The sequence below is a fragment of the Rutidosis leptorrhynchoides genome, chromosome 7 (genome assembly GCF_046630445.1).
Source record: "Rutidosis leptorrhynchoides isolate AG116_Rl617_1_P2 chromosome 7, CSIRO_AGI_Rlap_v1, whole genome shotgun sequence".
Lineage (NCBI taxonomy): Eukaryota > Viridiplantae > Streptophyta > Magnoliopsida > Asterales > Asteraceae > Rutidosis > Rutidosis leptorrhynchoides.
In genome coordinates this window covers 268,839,178-268,859,089 of record NC_092339.1, presented here as the reverse complement: position 1 = coordinate 268,859,089, position 19,912 = coordinate 268,839,178, and the positions used below count along the sequence as shown (strand labels likewise).

Here is a 19,912-nt window from a genome sequence, read left to right as displayed (position 1 = left end):
TTGGTATTGATTTAGATCCTTGAAAATGGGTCAAAATATGGCAATTTGGGCAAAAAGCCCTATGTGTTGGGTCATCTCCCGATGATGGAGAAGATCTCTCAATCTGGGAAAGGGTTCTGTTTTCTTGAGTTTTGGCTTATAACACTTTTTCGTATAGGGAGGACTTTTCCGTACTGGGAGAACTATTTCTCAGAATAGGAGAATGTTCGGGGAGAAAAAAAAAATTGTCGTTTTTCGGTTACGAGTCCTAGTCGTTTCACCTATCCTTTGCGTGGAGCAATTGACATATCAATCAGGTATAAGCTAACTATTTTGAGCATTGGGGACTTGCAGTCTGCTACCGGTTCCTCATTCTCTTCGGCATCTCAGAACCTTATTTTCGTCATTTTATTGCACTGTTGTGAGATATTCTCGGGCGTGGGTTGGACATTTAGGTGTTTAGCTTTATATCTAGTTGGGGTTGGCGTGGGTTTCTTTATCACTGGTAACCTCAGCACTGAGATCCTCTCCTCCTCAGCTTGTCGGTCAAGTTGCGAATATCAAGTTCATTCGCCTTTTTTGCATTGGCCTGTCTCCTTTGGTTGTTGGAGTTGACATTCTGCATACTTTTCGCTGTATTTGATTACAGGTGCAAAGGCAATACTTCGGCTATTTTTTAGATTTTAGTTTTGATATCATTTGTTTAGTTTTCGATTAATAGGTTATTGAGATTGAGATGTTTGCAATAGTTTAGTTGTTGCTGTACTGTTTTCTTCCGTCTTTTAATAAAATTCAATTTGTTGGCATAAAAAAATTAGATATAATAGAAACCAATATTACTATTTCACAAACTTGATTAACTAAATGTCAAACACTTATATACATAGAATCAATCTAAAAAGTAAAATGAAATAAAATTATTCATATTTGTTCAAAAAAGGATCAAAGAGAATGCATCTATTTATACCTCACATAAAGCAACTGAGTTAAATCTGACATGGCATTCTGACAATGTTTCTGAAAAAAACCATCCACGTGTAATTTCTATGCTAATTACGTATTATTATGTTAATCATACAAAATTTACACGTGTTCCGATGAAACAAAAAATCATAGTGCAGTTACGCTGTGTTCTTGAGTTTTTTTCGGTGGAAAGGAATGAGATGGAAAAGAAAAGAGAGAATAAGAATGGAAAGAAGTGTAATTTAAATATTTTATGAAGATTTTCGAGTTGAAAGGAAACTAAAAGAAAAGAAAAGATAGTATATATATATATATATATATATATATATATATATATATATATATATATATATTTATTATTTATGATTTGTATATTATTATATTATTATAATAATAATATAATTATAATTGTTATTATAATCACATAATAACCTTTTCTAGACGAATATGCCCGCACATTGGCGTAATCGACCACGCCACTACAACTAAACTATCTGTTATAATTTTACGCACCTAATGGTATAAACTAGTTGTGGAGCCCTCGCTTCGCGCCGGAGGCTCCGTTTTGAATGCGAGTTAAAAAAAAAGTTTCGATCTATTTTGTAAAAAAGAATTTTTATCGACATCTAACATTGAAGGGTTATTCCTTTTGTGAAAGTTGCTTCTTTTAGCATTCAGTTTTTTTTTTTTTTTAAATTTAGTTGATCTATTTTGTAAAAAAGAATGTTTTTCGACATTTTTTTGTAGCATTGAAGGGTTGTTCATTTTATGAAAGTTGTTTCTTTTATCGTTGAGGAAGGAAAGGAAAAAAAACGAAAAAAAGTTAGTTGATTTTTTTGTAAAACGTTGGGGACCAAAAAAATTTTACTGTAGCACAGTAGTGGCCCCTGTGGGTCCAACTGTTTGAACGTAGCGTACAAGTCGGTAAAGCGTGGTGGGTGTTATTAATCAGTATTTTTGGTTTTAGTAATGAGGTAAATAATAACTAGTTTATAACCTGCGACTTCGCGGGATTTTGAAATAAGATAACACTATTACTTAGAGACATAAATGATATATCAGAATAAGAAAGCAATGTTAACAGGAATAGAACTTATATAAATATGGCGTGCTACAGATTAATTATGTTATAAAGGTACTCGTCAGTTGACAATAAACATTATTAGACGAAGAACAAAATAATAGTTTTTTCATTCCATAGCAAGTACATGTACAGTTTAGTATTTAGCACATAGTTCACTAATAGCTTCTCAAGAGCTGCAAAAGTGATCACATAGTCAGAAGCCATGTACATGGTTTCCATTTGGCTATATAAATTACGGAGTGTTCAGCCAAGTCATGATCGGACAAATTTTTCATACTTGAGATAACAAATCTTGTTAAACATTACCTGTAATAATCTACACCTTAAACATTAGAATACTGAAGTGATTATGACAAAAAAAGATGGGTATTGTGTATGAGTATGACCAAAGGGATAATAAGAAAAAATTATCTGTAAGCACATAATGATCAAGATCCACGCTCTATCGTAACTCATAAATATATGCCAATACAAATCATCTGATGGAAAGGTTCAATGGCCTGAACAATTGTTTAGTTTTGTTACTGAATAACGGGGACTACTCCGTAAAACGATAGACCCTTATTTTGACTTGGAAGTGGAAATTGTAGGGTATCGAAGAAGAGAACCCTCTTTACGAATTGTTTGTTGGTTTTGTGCGATTGTAATGAAATTTATGTTTTTATATTCAGAAATAGAAAGCCATGACCCGTACTTTTTATAGTAGAGTGTGGGTATTACTGACAATAAACAAATGAGAGTTACAATTGTTTGCTAATCAATGATATCAATGGCTTAGATTGAAAGATGAAATTACATCCAATGGTTAGTATTATGGCAACTAAGCCTTTTGAATCAAAGATAAGCTAAAAGTAGCTGTATTATATGTTATATAATGTAGAATATAGATAGAATATATATGTATTACTTGGTGCTTAATCAAGTAGACTTCAACTTATGAAAAAAATGACAAAATGGGGTTGTATGCAATATTAACATACTTTATGCAACCGCTTAACACATGTTGACTTGATTTGTATGCATTCAAAAACAGACTATCTATTACGGAGTATATGATAAGTGTAAAAGCGATAGATATTTCAAATCACTCTCTAATATGAAGTATTTGTTTTGACCAACCCCACATTTTACCTTCCCTTAACCATCTTCTGAGAAGATGATGATTCAGTTTTAGCAAACTGGACACAAAATCTCGTGACCTGCACTAAAAACTTCAACTCTCTGTTTCCCCTGCTATTCTATATCTACACAATAAAAGATTATCAGGAAATTAGCTAAACCAGAAAAAACAGTAAATTTATGATTTAACTGCAAAAATTTCCTTACCAACACACTATTCCAGTCTCACAAAAAGCATGTTGTTGATCCAGTAGATCCTGAATATTTAGTTTATACAAAAACTGAAGAATATTAGAGTGGGCAATATGGATGAATCAGGTTGGTTGAAACGCTTTAGGTTAGGGTGGTCAGATCAGCATTACCATTCCAAACTTTTTCAAAACCAGTTAACTCATCCAAAAAATGACCATACTTAAATTTCTGACTCGCCATATGCAACAGGTCACGAGAAAAAAAGCGTATAAAAGGAGATACATAAAGCTAATAACGAAAGAGAGTTTATGAATGCATACCCCAAAGCGGCAGATCATCTATAATCGCGTTCAGCACAACGCTTACTCATGAAAAATGTGAACCAATAGTTATTCTCAATAGGTTGCTTAAACTGCAAGACCTTCTGTTCATCAAGTTCACGATCACAAATAGTAGCCTCTTCAACATTGTATGCAAAAACAAAAGTAAATCATATAAGCATAGATGCTAAATTACACAAGCTGATCATTCATAAAATATAAAAGTACACATGCATACTTTGAAACTTGACATCAATTTGGCTATCAATAAGGTCATCTACTCATCTCCACCCAACACTTCACTAAGAACACTCCATTTGTGCTTGCATGACCAGGCGGGCGGCAAAATGGAAAGCTGTAGTAATTATATGTTATGTGCGGATATTATATGGTCCATCTTTATTCACCCGAAAATCAACAGTGTCATCTGATTGATACTGCAAGATAAAAACAACACAACTGTGAAAAATGAGTTGAAATCAAAAGACATCTTATCTAACCTCCATTACACTCTATATCGGCATTAAAATTGGTTACGAATGGTGTGGTCCTCCGTACGCATCTTCTACGAAATTCCGCCGTGATCAACTTTATAACCAAATAGAACAAACTCAAGCAGATATCTTGGTTATAAAAAAGTATATAATAAAGTCTAAATTAAAGATATGAAAGTATGAATACATGATCACCACGAGAGAAATAGGAATATAAAGAATGAATGCCTGATCAATCCAAGAGAATCATAAATTAGGGTTTTTCAAAGATGGATTGTAACACTATTAAAAAACCCAAATCAAAATAAATACTGTAAATAAATAAAGGGAAAATTGTTTGAAAATGCATTGAACTTTCACCAAATTTCTATTGTATGCATCTAACTTTGAAATCTCCTATTGTATGCATTCAACTTTTAAATCTCTACTATTGTATGCATTTAACCTGTAATAACAGGTAATTTATCAAGTCACCTCAATTTCACTTCTGAACATTTACATTATTAGTCCTTCAAGTTTGTAAACTTTAATTTCAATGGTCCCTCATGTAACTTATTACCCTAATTTCTTTAACCTTCTTCATCTTCAACAATTCATTTTTAACAATTTTAAAGATAAAAAATCTTAAATAATCACGAAAGCTTTTTATTTATTATTTTTAATTAAGTGTACTCCATTTCATTTTTTTCTGGTTCAACATCATCATCGATTATATATATATATATATATATATATATATATATATATATATATATATATATATATATATATATATATATATATATATATATATATATATATATATATATATATATATATATATGGGTCCTTTCTAAAAATGAGTTTCTTTTGTTCATCTTCATCATCGATTAATCCCACGTTAATCACCATCATCACGATTTAAATAACTTCTAATCTCCATACCTTTTTTCTTAAATTTCATAATCAAAAAACAGAAATAATTTGGAAGATGATGAACCTTATTTTTGACTTAAAATCATATCGCATTTTCATAACCAAATTAACAGATCAATAACCTACAACACCTCTCGTTTTCATAACCAAATTAACGGATCTCGTTTCTATGTTGTAGTTATTGAATAAAAATCCATATCTACAACTTCATCATAGTTTTACCACCGGAGAAGTAAATTTAACATTTTCAGAGTTGAAAAATAGATCTTGTTTTCAGATCTGACGCCTTTTCAGATCTGAGTTTCGAATCTGACGCTTTTCACACATCAATCTGGGTTTCAAATATGCATTTAAATGGATATGTTTGAGGATTTATGAATGATTTATGAACCTTAAAAAAATGATGGGATTATTCAAATGAATGATTTTGAAAGATAAAATGGAGAGTAAATGGATAATTTAGAAAGAAATAATGACGAGTGAATGGATGGTATTTTTGTCACATGGGGAAAAACATACTTTTGTGAGAAATTCAGAGCAAATAAATGGGGAAGAACAAGTTGCAAGTAAACACGCATATATTTATTCAAAATGAAAAGTAAATTGACTAAAATTAGTAGATTTTTTTTTCTTTTTGATAAAGCTGAAAATGGTAGATTAGATTAATACGTTGGTGACTTGGTGGTCTGGCTTGTCATGTTTAGTTAATATAAATTCATTTAGTTTAAATTCAGTGAAATTAGGTTACTGTATGCCATTTTTGTCTATACATTTTGTTTGAGAGAGATACAAGTGCAGGTGATTGAAGGTGTGATGATATGAAGGGAATGTTAAATCATATAAGACTTGATAGAAAAATTTAACAGACGTTAAGTTGAGGGACCAACCACGTAACTTTTCTACATATTGACCGGTTACCTAAACTATAAGTAATTCAATACATACAATAGTAGAGATTTAAAAGTTGAATACATATTATAGAATATTTGAAAGTTGAATGCATACAATAGGAATTTAGTGAAAGTTCAATGTATTTTCAAATAATTTTCCCATAAATAAATAAATAAATAATATCAAACCTGATTGGTAGAGTCGAAACGGCATGAGATTAATCCCAGAATACCTGCGAATCAGAAGTGAAATTCGTAAATATGACAACACACTTGGGTCAAATACAAATGAATCGATGAGAGTTTCAAACCCTAATTAACATGGCGATTTCAAATACAAATTAAACGAATTTACCCGAAGACGAATCAAAGTATTGAAGAATAGTTTTGATAAAACCAAACAATTAAAGATTTCGTTCAGAATTCTTCATCGCCATAAAATCTTTAATTTGATTTTGAAAGGGAAGGAGTACGAACCCTAATTCTACAAAGAAAGAGAATGTATTTTGTTGTTTAATCGGTTGTTGTGGTAATGGAAAGGGAATTGATATTTTCAAACTTGTTTTTGATAGATCCAAACAAATTCACTAAAGTACTCTTAATGATGTGTTATACAGATTTTTCATTTTCAAATTATTGGAGGGTATAACTGGAAATTAACCACAAATATGTGTGGATCTATCAAATAGTTGTTTGGAAATATCACCTCCCTAATGAAAAGAGTACCATAGACCCCGCAATTTTATTTGGAACTGAATATTTAGAGGGGCAGTATTGTCACTCAACAATTGAAATGGAAGAGAGAGACAAATGTTGAGTGATCACTTGATCTAATAGTTCATTTTGAAAATTGATTTTTGATCTAATGGTCCTTTATTGTTCATTTGAATTTTTTTTAAAATGATTAGAAAAAAAGTACTTTGTTATTGTATATAATATAGATTTAGAAGTTAGAATTAGGTATAAAGTTAAAGGTTTGATTTGTATTTTAGTTGAAGTTAGGAGTTAGTTGTGTGAAAAGCGAAAATGAAAATAGTACTATTCATGGGTGATAAGACAAACTTTGTTGATAGTATGTTAATTAATTAATAATTAATTAATTAATTAATTAATTAATAATAATTAATTAATTAATTAATTAATTAATTTTGTATACTATCGGAGTTTTAGTCAAAACGGCAGGAAGTTCATAATTTGTTTATGTTTCGCTGCAACAGGGTTACGATCAATAGTAACGCCACGACAGCTTGAACAATCGACGTTTGCACAATCAGGTTTCCTTGGTGGTTTCCTTGGTGGTACGCTGTTAACACTACTATTAGCCCTATATTTTTTTACAAAGGTAACTTAATTTTTATATTTGTTCTTATACTTGATTCGTAAATTATAATCTGTCCATATTTTACATTGAATTGTAATCTAAATTGTTAGCTTTCATTGTTAGCTTCATTTTTTGTCGCTCATTAGAAGAAATTTTCATTAAAATTATATATTTGTATAGATGGTATTGTTCATATAATCAGTAGTTCATATAAAAGAAGTAGCTCAGATTGTATGCTAAATGTATGATAAAAGTAGTTCATATCAAAAATGTCATAATAAGTTGTGTTATATATACAACAGTAATTTGTATAATTTTTTTTAATTGTAGGACATATTGTATATATAAGATTGCCTTCTATATGCATATATGTTATGAAATTGTGTGCAATCATATTGTTGGATTAATTCGATGTATTCCATGAACACTAAATCCTTCAGCATATGAATCTATATTAACCGCAAATTTATGTTTCTTAATTTACTTGACCCATCAAGATGTGAGGTGAGGTGAAGAGATAAAGGAGCCAAATACGTAGTCAGTCATGAAATTGAGGTGAAGGACAAAGGTTTGTTGATGATTACGGATGTACTGATTGAATGAACTTATTTTTTGCACTTAAAGTGTTTGATTAAATTCTTGAATGAATATATAGATTATGCAAGTAAGTGTGCTGCCTCTCGAACGACTGCGAAAAATTTGATTTCAACGTCCATCCTTGGTTCCATCTCAGCTTCTGCTACATATATTTCAGGTAATGATTTTGGGTGTACTTAACTTTGATTCTCTTTTAGTAGTTTGTATTTTATCTGTGACGTGGTTCATTGAATTGCGTAGTAACAATGTCGGATACGCATTCTTCGTTGCCCGCTACAATCTATCTTGTAGATACTACATAAATGGCATGGTTGTCTGCAACGCAATTATTGAACCTAGGTTGATAAATGACACTGATATGTTGCCTTCTCAAGGTAAATGTTTTTCTTTGTAGTTTTGGCTGGTGATTCGATTGCAAGAGTAATACCTGCTAATAGGCTGTTTTTGGACTGTTAAATAGGTTGTTTCTGGACAGTTTTTGATGTTATTTTGGGACAAATTATGACGCTGTTTTGGACATCTTTTTGGATTGTTTGAGGCAGATTTTAGGCAGGTTCTGGACAAATTATGGATACATTTCTGAACTAATTTTGATCAGGTTTCTGGACTATTTTCGGGTCAACTTTGGACTGAGTTCGGGCCTGTTTTGGACCCATTTCAACTGTTTAAAAGCTGATAAAAGCTGATTGTGTTCATTTTGACCCATACAAAACTCTTATTTTATTATTTTGATGATTTTAGTAACGGTTCCGTTACCCATAATTATGGTAGGAGTTGGAGAACACAACGTGATGAATCCATTTGATGACGGTACATCTTCTTGAAGATTCAACAATTCAGGTTCGTGTTCAAAACCATCATCAAACGATATGATGTTAGCTTTTCATTTTTGTTTTGAGTTTGTGCAATGATCTACTGTTACCATTTTAGTTACCGGTCCATTGATAGTTAATGTAGTAGATCATTTGTGATGAGTGTTTTAAGGGTATGACATCATGTCATAATCATTTATGCCTACATTGTTAATGCCGCAATAAAAATTCATGTTGTAGCTCTATTGCAGTTATTAACAACAGTAATGAGAGTTTTATATTAACCAAGCTTGTTTAAAAAAATTTACACTTAACCTGATGGACATATATTTAATTTCACAAGTCACACGTATTTTTTACATGGCGCTAACTGACTATCTATTAACACAATGTCAGGATGATGACCATAGTGATTATGGAAACATGAAGATTTATCTAATGGATCTTATCCTAATAAGGTGACAATTTGGACCCATTTATGTATTTTACATGGTATTCATGTTCTATGCAACTTTTAATCCATAATTTGTTAGCTTTTGTCAATTTACACCAGAAAGTAAGCACATGTGTGAAATAGCATTTGTAAATGTTTTTGCATAATCACCATTCTTGTGCAGTTCCCCTGCCTTAATATAGAAAAATGCTTTTGCCTCTTTTTTTAAATATATAAAAAAACACAAACCATTTTGCATCACATTAGAAAAAGGTTTTTGAGGTAAAATAGAAGATTTTCATTGACATATACCAACTAACAAAATTCAAATGTACATCAAACATGTTTGTAGTAGCCTTGTGTTGGGTGGCAATTTGAGCATTGTTTGATAGTAAAAAGTTTGATTGTTTATTTATTTAAATGATGGCAGAATGATGATGATATGTCTACAAAAAATCTCGGTACCACGGAGCTGGAAGGAGGATAGATGATGATAACACTTGGTTCTTTTTTTTTTTACGACGAAAAAGATGATTATATTAATAAACACGATAACACTTGGTTCTAATTTTGTTAATAACTAAACAATTAATGGGTGTTGAACAACTGAAAGGTTACGTGGGTCTACGCTTATCAATTTCTCCCTAAATTTAATTTCAAAGATAACAGACAAATCAATGAGTCAAATCTCTTAATCTTAATTTCCGCATATATGGCAACAAGAATGCAAATTTAAATGGGTTTAATGAAAAAATCATCAGAAACGCGTACAAGGAATTTGAACTAATTGATACCATAAAAACAGCCTTTTACTGCTAAACTCTCCTAAATACAGTACAAGTTTTGTTCAAAATCAATTGCAATCCTTTCTTTGCATACGATTTGATCGTCAAATATTTTTCTACCTGTTTTTTTTAATTTCGAAAGAGCATAGATGGACTATAAAAAGACATCAATCCTTTTTGATATCATTATTCATCCCTTACCAAATAACACACTAGAAAGTAGTCTGAGTTTGAAAACATGTGACTTAATGGCTGCTATCAAAGATTCTGTACCATTGAATTTGTTAACTGCTGAGTTAACAAATCCTTCTCTTTTGAGTAAAACTATTCTCTGTTCTGAAGAGAACGTAGCGGAACAACCCTAACATTGTAGCTGCGATTGAGATGGTACTCATTGATCAAGAGGCACCAAGTCACTCTTGTACGTTATTAGTTTATTCTTTTTGTATGTATTATCTATTCGTAATGTGATATGTTAGAAACACAGTGATACTAACAAGTGTAGCCATTTTTTTATGTATCGTAATGTTAAAATTTTTGGAAAACGGGATACCATCCAGAAGAAATTGTAATATAATTTCTAGAAACTATTGTATTATAATGTATGGAAACTATTGTATTTATAATGTGTAGAATTTATTATGATATGAATTGCATTATAATGTGTAGAAACTATTGTGTCTACTTTTATACATGTTACAAAGTTCAGCCATTACTTTTAGACGAAGAGCACAGTGTATTTACTTGGTATGCAACCTAATTTTTGCTTACCTAAAAGAATAAAACCGAAGGAAGAATTACATGATTCAGAAAATGTGATTGCGAGCATGAGACCTCAGCAAGAAAAATGAAGTTCAGTGAAGAAAGGATTACATGATTAGGAAAACGTGGTTTCGAGCACGAGACCTTAGCTTGAGGAGTCAAACTTAAGCAAGAAAAATGAAGTTCAATGATGTTTGTAACAAATTGCTTCTATAGATTTTTTTCTGTTAGTATCATAGAAAATTTGAAATCAGGCTAAATGGTACTCCGTAGTTATCTTTGTAGATGTTAATAGGGGAAGATGTAAACCGTTTATAATTAAATCGTTAATTTGAAATCAGGCTAAATGGAAAACAAATGAACCTATAAAGTGTATTGAAAACAAATGTTATTTCTTGATCATATTACTATTATAAGGTTTATTAATTATCAGCCATCATTTAACATTTCAATTACTATATAAATCACTGTTTATTTTTAACTTAACCCGCGAAGTGCCGGGTCTTTAACTAGTACCGTATATATTATGAATGTTTAAACTTTTTATCATCAAAGTTCCAAAAACGAAATCATTTTGATTCCGTGATCCCTACTTTTAATGAGTTATGATTATAAGATCTTTTAAGTTTTTACTTGGTCAATTATACAACGTGCAAGTGACCATAGCATTTTTTTGGCAATTTAATTTATTTTTATTAACTTATTCAATTGACTAACTAAAAGCTGAATAATCGTCTAAAATTAATACCGGGATGATGGATTGAAGAATTTGTTTGAATATTGTTGTACTTGGATAATCAATTTCTTAATTTGCAAGCGAGCGATCAAGGTTGTGGATGTGATGACCCGGAAATTTCTGACCAAATTTAAACTTGAATCTTATATGATTTCGACACGATAAGTAAAGTCTGTAATGTTGAAGTCTCAAAACCTTTGAACTGTGTTCGTGTATACATTTGACCTTCGACTATTCCCGACGATTCACGAACAACTATTTGTAAATAGATATATATATATATATATATATATATATATATATATATATATATATATATATATATATATATATATTTAAATATGTAAATATATATAGATATAATTATATTTTAATTTGAATCATAATTTGAAATAAAATACGATGTAATGAGAAATTTTATGAAATACAAATATATATAGATATGTATATGTATATATACATGAATATAAATTTTAAAGATATAAGATTAAATATTAGATCTATTTGAAGGTATATATATATATATATATAATATTTAATATTTAATATATTTAGTTGTATAGTAAAACCTAATCTTAAAGTGTATTTGTATAGTATGTTGAATATATTTAATTTCGAGCTTAATTTGTCAAAGTTTGTATTACTCGGTTGACATTTCGTTAGCATTCATATAGATTTAACATGAGTTTATGATGTGTTAAAATAAAAGTTGGAGTGTAAATTGATTATGAAGATTCTAGATTTATTAGAAATATTTTTACTTTTTAAGTTTAAATATTAGTACTCTGTACATATAAATCGGAACAGGAAATAAATAATTTTTGAACCTTTTTTATCAGGTTTCAAACAGGTAATGAGTGAAATAATTAATTATGTTTAATCTAAAAATTTGGGATTTTTAGGAACACTTTATTATATTAACTGTTTAGCAATGGACACGATAGCACTCCGTGAAAATTGACTGTAGGATTACCCGGCTGCTTCACTGTATTGTTGTCTAACTCTTGAATGATTGATTGATATTATATTTTTATTATTATTATTATTATTATTATTATTATTATTATTATATTAATAACATTCTTATTATATAGCATTGTATGGTATATGAGATGTTATTCCACTGCACCCTCTCTATCACCACCATAGTGAGCCGCCACCACCATCATTCAATCACCACCATTCCAGCTGCCCTCAACCGTCACCACCATCACCGCCGTCTCCAACACCACCAAGACCACCCTGCAAACCGAGAACCACCACCGGTTGCCATAATAACCGGCAACGAACCACCACCTTCAACACTCTCGCTTTATCTCTCTCTCTTAAATTTCTTCACGAACCCACAACATTCTGGTACTCGTTTTCGTTACAGAACATTTACAAGCAGCTGCTACAGCTTGTTTTTTGTGAAAACCGACACCTCTCTCTCTCCTTTCTATCTCTCATATTTTTTTTTTCTTTTTCTTTCTCTTCAGTTGTTAATCGTGTTGTTACATGATGCGTGTGTTGTGATGATGATGATGCTGTATGTCGATGATAGTTGATGATAAAGTGGATGAAGATGTGATGATAAATATGATGGTGATTACGAAGATAGTAGAGATGATGATGTATGAATCACGATGATGATGAAATTATGGAAGAAGATGTTAACTACTCGACATATCCCTGATTCTAGTTTTCTTCTTTTTCTGATCGAGTTGTAAACCCACTACTGTAGCAACGAAAATGAAAAGATACCGATAGGAAGATGATGATGGTGACAGTGAGATGATGCGAGTGATGAGGATAAGAAAATGACGGGATAAAGTTTGCATGATGATCGATGGTATGTAATGATAAATCGTATTAAACATAAAATAAAATAAATGATGATGGTACGTATGCTGAGCTGAGAACGAGGATATGATAAAGGTGTTATGAAGTTTTGATACATGTTACATAAGTTTTCATGCGAGATTAAACAGATTCGAATGATGGTGCAATGGTTTAGTGGAAGGTGTGTTAACCGATAGGTCACTAGTTCGAAACTAGACCATGACATTTTTTTTTTTTTTTGTAATAACTAACAAAGCTACTGTTGGGCTTGGCTTGCTGCTGGGCCGAGGCTTTCTACCTGTTGGGCCGAAACCTATTAAAATTATATTGGGCCGAGTTCCTTAGTTTGTTGGGCCGTAAAACAAAAATTTCGATGGGCTTTGTAGTTGGGCCGAAAAAGAGGTTGAATAAAATAGAAGAAGAAATCACAGATTTAATTTCGGGTTATAAATTTGTATCTGTGATATATTTCGAAAATGGAACAGATAGAGTAATGGTTTGGGTGCGTGTTTGTGAAACGAGAGGTCACGGGTTCGAGTCTCGTCTGGAGCTTTTCCTTTTATTTGAAGCTTTTAAGGGTATACACAAGTTTCTTTTATTTATTATTATTATTATTATTATTATTATTATTATTATTATTATTATTATTATTATTATTATTATTATTATTATTATTATTATTATTATTATTATTATTATTATTATTATTATTATTATTATTATTATTATTAGTATTTAATGTATTAATTATGATAGTACAATTAAAATTAAAACTTTAATATTATTATCACGAATGTGTTTATTATTATTATTATTATTATTATTACTAACACTGTTATTATTATCATTATGTTATTAAAGTAAATTAACTTTTATTTAAAACTATCCTTTATACTAAAATAAACATTATTACTATTATTATTATTAGTATTATCATTATTACTATCATTATTATTATTATATTATTATCATACTTATCATTATTATTATTATGACAAATAGATATTTTATATAAAAATACATTACAATAATATTAATACTACATATCCCTATATTTTTATTAAAATGATAGTAACTAAGCTATATATATAAAAATGTAACAATTAATATATAAATATATGTTGTTATCATATATAAATCATAATATAAATTTTATTAATATCATGATATAAAGAATGATAATTATTAGTATATAAAATATATAAACTAAATATATTAAATTTAATTAAGTAACATATAATATAACTAGTATATTACTAAAAACAATATATATAATTATTCAATTACGATTATGTGTATTAATATATATATATATATATATATATATATATAAATGATATAGGTTCGTGAATCCGAGGTCAACCCTGCATTGTTCAATATAGTCATATGTATTTTTACTACAAAATACATTAGGTGAGTTTCATTATTCCCTTTTTATATATATTTTTGGGACTGAGAATACATGCGCTGCTTTTATAAATATTTTACGGAATTGACACAAGTAATTGAAACTACATTCTATGGTTGGATTATTAAACCGAATATGCCCCTTATTTAGTCTGGTAATCTAAGAATTAGGGAACAGACACCCTAACTGACGCGAACTTTAAAGATAGATCTATCGGGCCCAACAAGCCCCATCCAAAGTACCGGATGCTTTAGTACTTCGAAATTTATATCATGTCCGAAGGAGGATCCCTGAATGATGGGGATATTCTTATAAGCATATTGTGAATGTCGGTTACCAGGTGTTCAATCCATATGAATGATATTTTTGTCTCTATGCATGGGACGTATGTTATGAGAAATGGAAATATGAAATCTTGTGGTCTATAAAAATTATGAAATGATTATTTATGTTAAACTAATGAACTCACCAACCTTTTGGTTGACACTTGAAAGCATGTTTATTCTCAGGTACGAAAGAAATCTTCCGTTGTGCATTTGCTCATTTTAGAGATATTACTTGGAGTCATTCATGATATATTTCAAAAGACGTTGCATTCGAGTCGTTGAGTTCATCAAGATTATTATTAAGTCAATTATAGTTGAATATATTAAGAAATGGTATGCGTGTCGTCAACTTTCGATGTAAAGCAAGTTTGTCTTTTAAAAACGAATGCAATGTTTGTAAAATGTATCATATAGAAGTCAAGTACCTCGCAATGTAATCAACTATTGTGAATCGTTTGTAATCGATATGGACTTCGTCCAGATGAATTAGGACGGGTCCTTTCAGTGGATCTTCCAAGATTGAAGGGATAATGTTTTATCAATAACTTATTGCAGGCTATTGATTCACAACATTTACTAACTCAAGTTTATTATTTCTTTAGTTTCAATACATATACTACTAAAGTGTTTCATTATTAAATTGGTATCAACCACTAACAATGTTTTACAAATACTAATGAATACCAAAACTATTTTATATACATAAAACCATAAGTACTATAGTAGGGCCTTGTTCGTCACAAAACATAGAATTTTTGCTCCATCTTATGTCGGCCATTACAAGCTCTAAGACAAAAATCTCCACACATTCCCCTTCCTCTATAACATAATTAATTATATATTCTATTCTTAAAAAAAATTTAATTCCTACGTGTCCATTTAAACGCCACGTGTCATGGAGAATTAGTAACTGCTAATTTAGGAAAAGACTTGTTATGTATAGGACGTCGTCTTCTCACGTGTGAATAATCCATGGTAAAGTATTCATGAGTCGGATCGGATCCTTCTATCCATTCATGTCTTCTTGTTCCTTTTGCTGCTTGCACCATCACTTCTACCTGGTCTGATTCACCTGGTGCACGTATTGCAAATAATAATGTCATTTGGTAAAATCGATCCTAATAAAAGTAAAATGTTTCTTTTGTATTAAGAAAAATGTTTTGTAATGGGAATTTTAAGACGGTCATTAAGCATAAAATTATCAATAAATCAACGGTACATTAAAATGGTTTTATTTCAGGAAATGATTGGCTATTTTCAATGTACAAGAAAATTAACCATATACAACCAACCCTAAAAGCTGTCCTCAAAAAACTAAAGGAAAAAAAAAAAAAAAAAAAAAATATTTTTTCTTAATTTCATATTGAACTCTCTTAATTATTATTCTCTGAGTCTCAAAATATTTGTCCGATATTGCTTTGTAAGCCGTCATAAATTAATTGACTTTCATTCATAAATAGATCAAATTAAGGGAGTAAAATTCATTTATATGGTCAATAATAAGCAAGTAAGATAAAAAGTAGAGGGAGTATTTTATATTAAAAATTCAAACCTAATGCAACACATATGTATGTATATATATGAACTCCAACATAATTAGGGTTTCTTCAACTAGTGAATACTTTTGATGATGAATCGACTAATTACCTGAATAACCTTTAGATTTCTCATTGGGTGACAAGAAACTATTTGCTTCAAAACCTTCTACCTGATATATACAAGAAAAATACCCATGTTTAACTGATCAAATGCTTAAAAGTAAAATTGGAGGGAACTACAACTTGTTTACACTTGTTAATTTGTGCTAAGAAATTTAAATCCACCTTTTTATTGCTCATTAACTTTCTTGGAAGTCCATGAAGATCCAACTTGTAGTCATTAGCTGCACAGCATAAATTTTACTTTAATTACTACCATTAAGAGAATGATCTAGAGATCAAGATTGAGATCGAGAGATATATCTATACCGAAGCCATTTGAAGCTTGCAGCTGTTGAGCATGGATATAAGTAACATTAATGGTTAGAAAAAGTGACAGAGTAACACACAACATGCTAACATTAACTATCATGATCATTTTCTTGACTACCTCGCCTCACCGTTCGATATGTACTACGTATTACAGTGTATTTGTTCTGTAGGTGTGTTACTTGGAAGAGGGGATGGAGTTAAGAAAAAGTTTTTGTTTTCTTATTTTTTTTTAAAGATTTGTACTAATTAAGTTGTATAAGAAAGTGCTATCTCTATATAGGCACATATCTAAAGAGTGTGTGTGTGTGTGTGTGAAAAGTTCATACACAAAACACAAAGTAGCTAGAGAGTTTCAAAATCCATATATATATGCACTTTTTAGGGAAGGAGGCTTCAATTAACAATGCAGACCCATAGCCCACCAAATTGTAAATGGTGTTCTAAAAGGTGTTTAATTTTTTAATTACTTGAATGGCCAACACTTCCCGATTTTTGCATTAACAAATGCTACCCAGCTCATTGTGTTCCTTTTCTTTTGTTTCATATATGTTCATGTTTAATCATGTCTATTTGTTAACCATCGCTTTAATTATTTTAAATGGTCGATCTCTTGTGGGGTTATTTGGGTACAAGTGAGCTCATCGAAAAAAAAAAACCAAATTCAAGATATGTATAGACCAATATTTGTAACCAAAGGATCTTTGGCCAAGCGGTATCGTCACCAAGCTTGAGGTTGTGGATGTACTATTAGTGATATAGGTATGTGTGTGGTCGTTAAAAAAGACCTAACATTTGTATAGTTATTTGATGCATTACATTAACAAAATCGGGGTATTATACTTGTATTCTAATCTCTTAGTTAGGATATTTTGGTTGTCAATGAAAAAGGCGATCTATTAACACGAAGACAATTTGGTCGTAAATCTGTTGTTCCATTAAGGCTTAATTCGTTTATAAATAAATCCATAGAAGCAAAATTGCAAACACATATATAGTTATTTGATACATTACGTTAACAAAATCGGGATGTTATAGTTGTTTTCTAATCTCTTAGGATATTTTGGTTGTCAATGAAAAAGGCGATCTATTAACACGAAGACAATTTGGTCGTAAATTTGTTGTTCCAGTTAGGCTTAATTCGTGTATAAATAAATCGATAGAAGCAAAATTGCTAACACCAAATATACGAATATAAATCGTACCATAATTACAATTCCGTGGCTTTCTTGATCCCGGTTGGTGTTTAGGTCTTTCTAGTGAATCTTTTCTAGTGAATCTACAAAGAACTTGGGAAGGCTAGGGTTTTGGGTATTAGGACATTAGGTGATTATGAGGTGAATTTGGGTATTTATACATCACACACCAAGCCTTACATCTGGGCAAAGCCCACACCCTACATCTTTATTATGGGCCACATTTTTTCCAACGTTTAATTAATAATAATTATTATTAATACTTGCGCTTTAATAAGTGTATTTTTATACATTTACTTGTTACCGTACATGACTTGGCATGTCCCGATTCGTCTTTGTGACACACGAACTTTTCACGAATAATATTTAGAATATTATTTGCATTCATGATTAATTTTTATTAATCATTTTTAATTAACTAAGGTTACTAGTTAATTACTTGGGCTTTTATTTAGATTATTGCTTATTTGGACTTGGGCTTGTGTTAATGGACTTAGAAGCCCACCCTACTTATCTTAATGGACTATTAAGGAGCCCAACATTATACTAATAACTTGTTAAGCTTAATACAAGATTAATTAAGTGAATGGAATCTAGTTACTTACATCTTTACACCTTGTTCCCATGCCAATTTACTTTAATACCAATTTGAGCATTCACCACCTCTCCATGTTTGAAAGTAGAAGCTTGACTTTCCCTTTGTGGCCATCCAAAACCGACGGCATCCTTAGCTAGGAGGGAGGTTTTGCTTTCAATTTTTTTGGTGATCTATTTACTAGTATTCTCTCATTACACTTCATTTTTCACACACACTTACTTGCACTCTTTCTCTCATCTTCTTTTCTCTCAACCTAGTAAGTATTATGAACTACTTTCTTCTTCCTTTTTCCTTTAACAAACAGCCACCATCATCATTCTTTTACTTGTTCTTTGTTGTTTAATTACTACTAGTTGTTTGTTGGTTACTTACTAATTGTTAAGAATCAAACTTGTTAGTTTTTTATTCATATCATCTTGTTCATACAAGAACATACAAGAACTAAGGAGAATCAAGTTCATAGTTTGATTCCTCCATAAGACTTGTTAAAAAGAAAGTTCATGAGTTAGAATCATACTTGTGTTCATGATGTAAACTTAAGGTTTACTTTCTTAAGGATCAAAGCCTTGGCTTGAATCTTTCTAAGTATGAACAACCATGAACTTATTACTTGATTATTTAGTTTATTTCTTCATGTTATGCACTTTTAAATTCGTGATTGTTGTTTAATGGTCAAGTATTACTAGTTAATCTTGATCTCATACTTCTTGAAACTAAAGTTAACTTTGTAAGTTCAAGAACATGGAAGTTTAACTTTCTAGTTACAACTTCATATACTTATGAAAGATCTAAGTTTCTATAGCTTATGGTCTACTTATTATGTTGTAAACAAAAGCTTGTAAGCTTATATACACTTTACAAGATGAAAATCTAAGTTTCATAACTTATAGTTTCATTAAAGTAAAGATTCAAGTGTTATAACATAGGATCTAACTTAAGAACTTTAGATCTAGACTTTTAGGTCTAGGATCTTCAAGATCTAACTAAGAACTATGTTCTACAACTTAAGATCTTGTTTATTTAGTTTACTTTCAAGTTTGTAGCTTAATATTACTTTTGTAACTCATGTATGTGTCGGATCTAAGATCTTGATGTAACTTTGGTTCATCAAACTACATACAACTCTTAAGTGAGTTCTGCAACTTATCTTAGACTTACACTAGTCTTATGATGGTCAAACCTTGGTTAAGATGA

At 30.4% G+C, this 19,912-nt stretch overlaps 1 long non-coding RNA gene across 1 annotated transcript; it reads left to right on the top strand.

Annotated features, from left to right (window-relative positions):
* The first annotated feature begins 7,144 nt into the window (after window positions 1–7,144).
* Window positions 7,145–9,671, top strand: LOC139856895 (uncharacterized). Its single transcript, XR_011762211.1, has 7 exons — window positions 7,145–7,298; window positions 7,775–7,845; window positions 7,933–8,031; window positions 8,115–8,248; window positions 8,335–8,714; window positions 9,083–9,144; window positions 9,550–9,671. It is a non-coding gene; the product is annotated as an uncharacterized lncRNA (long non-coding RNA).
* Window positions 9,672–19,912: the final 10,241 nt, after the last annotated feature.